Source organism: Pelodiscus sinensis, chromosome 3 (assembly GCF_052426305.1).
Source record: "Pelodiscus sinensis isolate ZL-2025 chromosome 3, ASM5242630v1, whole genome shotgun sequence".
NCBI lineage: Eukaryota > Metazoa > Chordata > Testudines > Trionychidae > Pelodiscus > Pelodiscus sinensis.
Window position 1 is genome coordinate 4,657,024 of NC_143054.1, and position 10,477 is coordinate 4,667,500.

Sequence of the window (10,477 nt, forward strand, 5' to 3'; positions counted from 1 at the left end):
TGAAAAACGTGGCCACAGAAGGACGGTTCTAAATATAAGGCATGCCAAGAGAGACTATCGCAAACACTGACAGAAAGCGTCTCTCTCTGCTCAGCAGACTGGGGTGGGGGGGACCTCCACGCTGGGGGCGTGGGGGAAATTGGAGGCACAAGTGTCAGTCTCAGTTTTATTTAGGCCTGTGGTGTTACCCAGAAGTAACAGGAGACAAGCTATTGAGTATGTGTCAGGCTCTGAGTTGTGTGACAAGGACTCTGGACGCACTAAAAAGGCGAAGCCCGTGGTTTTCAAACTAGAGGGTATGACCCAGGCCTGGGTGGTGGAATGTCTCTGGGTCTCATTGCTGCAGGGGGATCAAGGGACCAGCAGGGTGGGGGGGTCCCCGCCTGTTCTGGCACCGCAGACTGCGCTGCGCCCCAGAAATGGCCGACAACAGGCCCGGCTCCTAGTTAGGTCTGTGGGGGGTGGGGGGAGGCACATAGGGCTCTGTGCACTGCCCCACCCTGAGTTCTGCACTCCCATTGGCTGGAAACATGCTGCTGGCTGCTTCTGGGTACAGCATGGTCTACGGGGCCAGGAGAGGCAGGAAGCTGCCTTAGCCCCCCAGCTACACCGCTGACTGGGAACTGCTCGAGGTCAGCCCCTCCTGCCTCAGCCCTGCCCCCGCAAAGCTAGAGCCCCCTCCCCCACCTCAAAGTTCTCCTCCTCAGCCCCACCCCGGAGCCCCACTGTTGTCACATCACGGCGGGTCGCGGCATCGACAATTTTCTTCCACTGGGTCGAGAGAAAAAAAAAGTTGAAACCCGCTTGGCTCGGGAACAGTGGACCCAACACTGAGCCACCTCACTGGCCTCCAGTGGCGACAGTGATGAAAGGAAGGGCTGAGAAAACTGAGTTTGCAGCTTGCGCCTCTAAACTGTGAGCAAGGCATCTGGGTGGCTGAAACAGCGAGTGAACGAATAACTGGCTCGGATTTCATTAGGGCCATGCGGGGTGCGTCTGCACAGCACCCTTCCCCCGAAACGGCGCCGCTTCTTTCCATCTTATTTCGAAATAGCTCCTTTCGAAATCTGGCGCTATTTCGAAATCAGGCGCCATTCCGAAACGGCCCTTGTCCCAATGAGGTTTGCAGGGACGTCGGGATAGCAAGTTTCGATATAACGGGCTTGCTCTTAAGACGCAGAATAGCTATTTCGAGAGACTGGAGGTATCCCGAAATAGCAGCGCAGTGTAGATGTAGCCTAGGTATGTGATCAGTGCCAGGAAAAATGTCTGACCAATTCAGCCTCCGGAAAGTACCTTTAAAGACATGGTCCAAGGAAGATGAATGGTCTGTAGGCAATTGTTTCACAGAGGAAAATGCCCTGCCTTTAGGGACAGAAATCAGTATAACAGCTACATGCTGCAGTAATTTTCCTGCAAGAAAAATGGTTGAAACAGTCCAAGGGCCTGCCTTCACTATGGCCAGGATCAACAGGCAGCAATCAATCCAGTGGAGGTCCATTTATCACAATAGATGTGACAAATCGACTACCGAGCGCTTTCCTTTCATCTCTGGTACTCCACCAAAACAGGAATAGGTTGCAGGTTAAAAACAAACAAAAGGAAGTTTTTCTTCATGCAGTCAACCTGTGGAACTCCTTGCCAGAGGACGTTATGAAGACCAGAACAGGATTCAAAAGAGGAACTAGATAAATTTATAGAAGTAAGGTCCATCAATGGCTATGAGCTAGGATTGTGTGCCTAACTTCTGTTTGTCAGAAATTGGGAAGGGGTGATAGATCACTTGATGGTCCCTGTTCTGTTCACACCCTCTGGGGTATCTGGCCTTGGCCACTGTCAGAAGACAGGACACCGGGCTAAATGGACCTTTGGGCCAAGCCACTCTGGCTAGTCACATATTTTTCCTCTCTTGTAGAGCTGGAAGGGAGCTTGAGAGGTTATTGAGCCCAGTTCACTGCCGGGCCAAGTACCATCCCTGACAGATTTGCTCCAGACCCCTAAAAGGCTTCCTCAAGGATCAAACTCACAACCCTGGAATTAGCAGGCCAATGCTCAAACCACTGAGCTATCCCTCCTCAGCTGTTTCCCTGAGTCAGAGGCTACACTGCCCTGGACCAGCCATTGACTGATGCTGGGAGAAGCCAACCCATGCACCCAAGCAAAGAGGGACGAGGCATTCTCGGCCGCTGCAGAAACGGATCGGGAAGGCCTACCTCAGCCTTCAGCCAGCCGCTGAGTCCCACCCTGAGCCCTGGCTAAGAAAGGAGACAGCAGGTTCTATGGGACCTGTAGAAAATTACATGACGGCACCTAAAAGACGATTGATCCTTGCTGTGGATGGAGGCTCCCCAAATGCCGCAGTAGGTTTAATTGGGGTTTCTGCGCTGGATCGTAAAAGTGGGCATTGGCAAGTGGAAGTAGGGGTGGGGTGGAACTGCTACCCCTGCCCCGCCCCTTCTGTCTGAGGCCACGCCCCTTGTGTCTGAGGCCCCGCCCCTTCCATAAGCCTAGAGAAGGATGCACCTTGCCTTACCCAGAAGCCTGGCGTGGCTGTCAACCCCGCTGCCCGTTCGTTTTCATGGCTCACTGAACAGCTGGCAGTGACAGCACAAAATAACCCCCCCGCACGCTTCGTATTTGGGCAGCACTTGGCTAAGGACCCCAGCAAACCCCTGGTACAGAGATCTCGAAGCAGGACAGAGGGACTTGGACGGCATGGAAACCCCACCATGCACCATGGAAACCCTTCACAGTTTTGCTAGGGAAAATCGGAGGCTAGTCGGTGATACAATGAAATGTCTCTACGCCGCACGGCCGCGTGGGGGAACTTTTAGAAGAGGGGAGCTGTCTGATCCCACAGCTCTAGGAGAAAGGACGGAAGGAGTTCGGACCGGGTATCCATTGGGACGGACGTTACTCCGGAGTGACTCGGCTAAACTCCGAGTTATCCATAAGGACCTTCTAAGACAGTGCCATACAGACAGGATTTCAGCCTGGCTGCTCCCCAGATCTGAGGGGGTCACTGTGGACGCTGAGGCTTCAAACGTTGTGGCAGCGATGAGCTCTTCCCGCCACCCCCATTTGAGTAGAATAGCAGATCCGGATTAAGGGGGGGGCTAGCTGGGCAGCTACCTGGGGTGCCAACCTATGGGGGGCACCTGATGGCAGCTATAAGGGGTGTTGTGCACCCAGCCACGTGGCACCCCTTAGAGCTGCAATCAGGCGCCATGCACCCGGGGCCGGGCGCTGGGCGGCGCCCCTTAGAGCTGATGGCAGCTCAAAGGGGCACCGCACACCGGGAGGCGAGGCCGCACATGCGCCGTGCTCCCAGGGTGGAGTTGCACATGCGCCGTGGGCCCGCTGCCTGGGGGGCAGGAATGGCTCAAGCCGGCCCTGTAGAATTGCCAGTGTTAGTCTCACACCGCACATTTCATGGACACACGAGGCGTTCCTCCAGGCCTGTTTGAAAGGGGCCCTACCTTGACAGATAAAAGGAAAAGGCAGAGACGGGCCTCAAAGAATAAAATTCTTTGGGGTTGGGAATTTTTTTTTAAGCCAATACACTGACATTTATTTGAAACTTGGGAGAAATTACAAAACTCACCCATGAGTGCGCCATCTACTGGCCTGTTTTACAACTAACAATAGGATCATGCTACTAAAAACTTTCCTGTTAAATGGTAGACCGGGGTGGGGAACCTCTTTTGAGTCGGGGGCTGCCGACCAGTGTTCCCGCTAGGATTTTCCAACCATGAGCGGAGGGAGTTTTGGCTTGTGCACCAGTATGGAGGTCGTGTGCGCTGGTTTGGATATGCCCCCAAGGCACCCAATTTATTAACACGTTCCCAGCCGCAGATGCAGGCACCTTCCTTCCCCCCCCCCCCCACCCCCGATGCAGCACGTCCCGTTCCCAGCTGCAGGGGAAGACCCTACTCCCCCCCCGATGCAGCTCGTCCTGTTCCCAGCTGCAGGAGAAGACCCTACTCCCCCGCCATGCAGCATGTCCTCTTGCCAGCCCCAGCTGTCAGAACAGGCCCCGGCCCTCCCTGTCGCATGGCAGCCCTGGCCACTGGAGCAGGCATCTCCTCACCACCATGTGGCCGTGGCAGGCCCAACGCTGGTGCCTCCCTCACCACGCCGAAGCAGCTGCCTGCCAGCTCTCCAGAGGAAGAAGACAGGGAAAGAATTCTTTGTGTGTGGCTGCGCAGGCACGCACTTTAACCGGGACTATGCTACTGACCCACATAAAAATCAGTCAGGACAAATGAGAAGCAAAAAAAAAAAAAAAAAAGGCTATTGGCTTTCATACAGCACAGACACACAGTATCTTTCAAAAAGTGAACAGCTCCCAGTATCAATCCCAATCTGAACCCAGGATCTCGCGGGAATTAGGAAGGCTAGAAGGTTAGGATTGCTGATTGAGAAGCGAAATTAACGAAACGTTCTCAAGAAAATCCAGCTCTCTCCCGCGTGGAGTGGGATCATGAAGACAATATGTTTTTAAATGAACAACAATGTGATCTGTACTTTTTGCAGTCAACCTGCGGAACTCCTTGCCAAAGGATGCGGTGAAGGCTAGACCTTTAACAGCATTCAAAAAAAGAGCTAGAGAGATTCATGGAGGTTAGGTGAATGACGATTAGCCAGGATAAGTAGAAATGGTATACCTAGCCTCTGTTTCTTTGGAGGTGTGTGACAGGGGAGGGAGCACATGAGGATTACCTGTAGTGATCCCTCTCTCTGGGGCACCTGGTATTGGCCACTGATGGCAGACAGGATGCTGAGCTGGATGGACCTTTGGTCTGACCCAGTATGGCCATTCTTATGTTTTATGTTCTTATGTTCTTCTTCTAGGTTCTAGTTTTCCTGTTTCTATTTTCTCCCAGATTTGTAACCATTTTGGGGGTGTATATAATATTATATCAGCCTAGGATATGGGGTCCTTTGCAGCATTACAGTCCGACTCAGCATCTCTGGCTATGTCTAGACTATGGAGTTTTTCCGGGATACCAGAGGTATCCCAGAAAACCTCCGCCACGTCCAGGGAACGCGTCTGCTCGTCTGACATGTTTTGCGGAAGAGCAGAGGCGCTCTTTTGGAAGCCCTATCTTCCTCGTGCCACAAGGAAGAAGGGCTCTTCCAAAAGAGGAGGTTTTTCTGAAATTTGGCCCAGTGTAGACCTCTTCCGACAAAACCTCTTCCAACAAAATTATCAGAAAAAGGTGCGCAAATTACAGAGCGCAATTTACGTAGCTTTTGCCGAAAAAAGTGTCAGTCTAGACATAGACTCTGTGAAAAATATTGTCAAGGTCAGTGTCTGTGTGTTCATAAAGCCTCATTTTCCAGGCAAGTCTATTTGAAGGCTAAATCTATAGTTTAAATCTGTACTCTTTGCCTTGCAAAGTCTTACAGCAGCGATGGGCCACCTAGACTAGTGAATGAGCCGGGTGAGTGGCCCTCCTTCATCTCCATGGGCCGCAGGATTGTCATAACCACGCCGACGGTCTAGGGCAGTTTTGCTCCCTGCGTTTGCGTCCCTCGAGTCGGCAGGGTGCGCCGTGGCAGTGCTTTGATTGGATGCAGCGGGAGCGCGCAGCTCTCACAGTCAACGTTGTGTCTCACCTCACGTGCCCTCGCTTTCCGTGCGTGTCACTTGAGTCATAGCGGTAAGGGGGAAAACTAGGCAGACGAAAACCAGCAGAACCTGGAAACGCTCTGTCCGGCCAACTCTAAACAGTCTAGTGGGCCGCACATAGAAATTTGAGGTTGCTTATCACTGCCCCCCACTCACACCGTGCACACGTGCGCACACGCACATCTATCCATCCCTCGGCTGGCTGGGTGACAGCTATTGTCTGCCTTAGCTATAGATTTGCCTCCCTCTACTGGTGGTTCGGCCATATTTTCTGGGCACCACCAAGCAAGCTTCGCACTTTACGTTCCGGGATCTCAAAGCATTTCACGAGCGTGGAGCTGGCAGCTGGTGGGGTGCCCAGTGGCGCGCACAAGCCTGTTGCACTCCAATGACTGGGACGATGGAGGTGACCCAGGCTTCTCTGCTTCCTCCTTGTTCTGAGCGATGGTGCATGAGGGACGGGAATGTTAGCTCCACCTACTTCCCGCCCACTTGCTCTGGGGGAGGAGTCAAGGGCATGAATCACCCACACGCCTTGAGCCAGATGCAAGTGTCAAGGAACTTACTGAGAGGCATAAGGTGAGCCAAGAGATGACAGGGGGAGCGGAAGGGGACTAAATTGGCTCCCCTCTAGCCTGGCACCAAGGGGCAACTGCCCCCCCCTCACTACGCCCCTACTCAGGAGCCATGCCATGTAAATGCCTAGTGTGGACCTAACGGTCAGGGGGCTTCCGCGCGGGAACAAATTGCCTATGCACATTGTGGACCCTCTATCCCTGGAGATATTTCGGAACAGGTGAGACAGACCCCTCTCAGGGAGCGTTTAGGTATTACATTGTCCTGCTCTGGCGCAGGGGAGTGGCTGAGATGACCCCTCGAGGTCCCTACCCATCCTGCGACTCTACGATTCGACAGCCAGGCAAGGTTTCTCCCTCTAGCCGCCCAGCGCTTCCTGGCTTCCCTCCACTGGCGAGGATGCCCCGTTCTATTTACACTGGAAATGATTGCCCCCGGGAGTTTGGAGATCTGATTTGCCCATGAGGTGAGTGAGCAGGCGAGGGAGACAGGGTGCTTCCCCCCCGCGGAGCTATTACAAGCCCCCGGATAGCAGCCTGCACTAGCAAACAGGGGCACAATCCGGCCTGGGCGCTGAGACCGGCCGTCAGCTGACAAGAGGTGCGCCAGGCCTGTGCAGGATTGAGCCCTTACTGGCTAATGCCTGGAAGATGACTCTTACCCGGGAAGGGTACATCTCAGCTCTTCCTGGCTACTCTGGGAGCCGAGCGCCGCGTAGGACGGAAGCCTCCAGCATTCGTGAGACTGGGCCTGACACGCAGACGTTTATCCCCTTGCACATCCTCTACTACAGTGGCAGGGAACCCTTTTTGGGCCGGGGGCCGCTGACCCACAGAAAAATCAGTGGGGGGCCGCACCCAAGTGAGAAGCAAACAAATAAAAACACCTCCCCCCCCCCAAATCCTCACTGAGGTGGCCCTTGCCTAAGAAGGAGAAAGACCCTCCCCACATTCCCCTCACACACCAGAGCTGAGGAGGGCCCAGCTGAGTAGAATTTGTGGGCTCCAGTCCTGGGGGGTGCAGCAAGGGGGCTGGAGCACTAGCATGGGCTCCCCAAGGCTGAGGGGAGCCCCAAACCTCAGGGCCAGAACCAGGCAAGCCGGGAGCTGCATCCGCCCTCCCTCCCAGGCCTTAGGTCCCCCCCCCCCCCCCCCCCGCGCTCCAATACAACAGCCAGGGCCCCTCTGGCTGAAAATGAACCGCCACACACACATGCGGCTACGTCTACACTGGCAGCTTCTTGCGCAAGAACTGTTTTGCGGAAGAGTTCTTGTGCAAAAAGTCTTCCACAAGAGAGCGTCTACACTGGCACGTGCCTTTGTGCAAGAGATGTGCTTTTGCACGAGAGCATCCATGGCAGTGTGGACTCTCTTCTGTAAGAAAGCTCCGATGGCCATTTTAACCATAGGGGCTTCTTGCGCAAGAAATTCATGTTGCCTGTCTACACTGCCCTCTTCAGGAAGAGCTCTTGCACAAGAGGGCTTATTCCTCATGGGGGCTGTCTCTAGACTGGCCAGTTTTTCTGGAAAATCAGCCGCTTTTCTGGAAAAACTTGCCAGCTGTCTACACTGGCCGCTTGAATTTCCGCAAAAGCACTGACTTCCTACTGTAAGAAATCAGTGCTTCTTGCGGAAATACTTTTCTGCTCCCATTCAGGCAAAAGACCCTTTTGCGCAAAGTGTTTTTGCGGAAAAGCGTCCTGCCAATCTGGACGCTCCGTTCCGAAAATGTTTTTAACGGAAAACTTTTCCGTTAAAAGCATTTCCAGAAAATCATGCCAATCTAGATGCAGCCGGGGAGAGGAATAATTCTTCCGGAAGAAGCCCTGTTTTACAACGCTGTACTGTAAATTTACTTCTGGAAGAACGCTCGTGCAGTGCAGACAGCTGGCAAGTTTACGGCTGTTCTTCCGCACTTGTTGTGGAAGTATAGCCATCTCCATGGGACAGACAGGGAAACCGAGGCCTGGAGAGGTTTAGTGTCTTGCCCATGGCCTCACAAGTCCGAAGAAGGAAACTGAGGGTGAAGCAAGTTTGATCTTCAGGTTACACAATTGTCATCTTTCAAAAATAACCCAGTGACAATAACCCTTTCAATATTCCCTGATGGGTCATGGTTTCTAGGTCTTTAATCATCACTGTTGTCCTTCTCTGATCCTTCTCCAAGGTGTCTGCATCTGTCCTGAAATGTGGCACCCAGAAGTGGACACAGTCCTCCGGTTGAGGACTAATCAGAGCAGAGCAGAACAAACTCAGCACAGAGGTAGCCCCGTCCACGCAGGGGGTAGGTCAGCTTCCTTCCATGTGTGTGTTTTTCACCCGCAGGAGCGACACAGCTGGGCCAACCTAACTGTGTCGCACACCATGGCTTATGGGGGGGGGCATGCCAGGAAGGGAGCCCCAATGTCTCACGAGCCCTTTCCTGACTTCCCACTGAACTAGACATCGTTTGGCTCATGGCACGTTGTGCTGAGACGCACTTGGCAGGGCAAAAGCACCACAAAAGCAATGAGTGACAGAGAAATAAGCGTGTAAATTGGGCCAACACTCGCTCGTGTGTGTACTAACACAATTTACTTACTGACGTGGGGCCAGATCCCAACCCTATTGAATTCACTGGCAGGCTGCGAATGGGCTTTGACACAGGCTCTCGGGTGTGCTGTGTGTTGCTGGCAGCTGCGAATGCGCCGAGATGAAACCAGCTACACAAATATGACTAGAATAGGTACAGGGGGTCAGCGCAGGCCCCGTTCTTGTGCTAATGCACTTCCCCGGCCTTTGTTACGGCGAGTGGCCATTCGCTGTGCAAGCCAATACGGAGCCACTTCTCTGCTGGTCAGAACAGAATTCCTTGGGGCCGTTTAAACTCCACTTCTATGTCATTCACATATGCAGGGCCCTGGAGGCTTTTTGTCTGTAACAACCAGCAAGGCTAGTCAGATGCTTTCACCAAAAATCCCAAACATGGCAGGCAAAAAACTTGTTGAGCAAACAAAAAACAGGAGACGAAAGTTGTTGAGCAAAAAAAAAAAAAAAGAGTCCCCACGTTTCTCACTTCCCCCCGCCCACACTAGATGTGGCAGCCAGCCTTCCATCCAAGAAAAACAGAAAATATTTTTATGCATCCCCAGTGAATGTTTTCAAAGCTACATCCACATAATGTGATTTTTTTTTCTTGGCATTAGTTCATAGAATTATAAAATCCTAGGGTTGGAAGAGACCCTAGAAGTTCATTGAGTCCAACTCCTTGCTAAAAGCAGGATCCATCCCAACTAAATCATCCCAGCCAGGGCTTTCTCAAGCCGTGACTTAAAAACCAAAAGACAAAGCAAAGCGATCACAACTGCGAAGGGACTCCACTGCTCAATTGCCTGATCCAAAGACAGATGCCTTATCCTTAGGCCATGCAGTCTGGGTAATAAATACATTTATAATCCTCTAAACTCCTCCTGCTTCGCAAGGGGCTGTAATTCCTTTCAGGGGCTTGGGTGACCTCGTAAATCTGTCATTAGAACCTTACATATCATTAGAACCTCGATATCAAATAAGACACGCCTCTTAGGGGAGGAGCCATTTTTAACTCTGTAATGGATTGGCTGGTGCATTTACAACACTGCCCTCTACTGGATGGAATTAGAGTTTCCTAAGAGGTAAAGCAGGACAAACATGGCAAATTAACTTGACACATTTTGCCGTTCCCCCCGCCCCCATCTCTCCTTTCCCGCCTCCCCCCCAAATTATCCACAAACGAACGTTGATTTTTTTTTTTAAGAACATTTTGGCTAAGTGGCCTAACAATCACTTTATGTGAAAATATTTCTGCCCATGAGCTGTTTGCGATCTGTTAACTTCCTCTCTGCCTTGCATATGGCATATGATAAGGCAGGCCGTTATTACGAGTAATACTGGTATTTATGATTATTATAGACGTGCCTAAGAGCCCGAGTCATGACTCAGAATCCCGTCATGCCCAGCGCTGTACGAACACAGAACAAGCAGCCATTCCGGTTTTGACACTATTGTGCTCGGCAATATCATGCAGGCTGCGATTTTTTAGAGGCCTCACACGCCCCTTGGTCCCTTTAAAAATTCCAGTCATAATCCATTGACTGTAGAGAACCGGCAAGTGCATTAGATGCCACAGGTTTTTCTCTTGCTTGGAAGCACCACTGCTCAGATGTGTGTCCTAGGCCCTGTTCTGCAAACAGCTATAGGAGAGTCTCCACAAGGGCTTGTGCTAGGAAGAGCGGAGGTCTTGCTGCTGCTG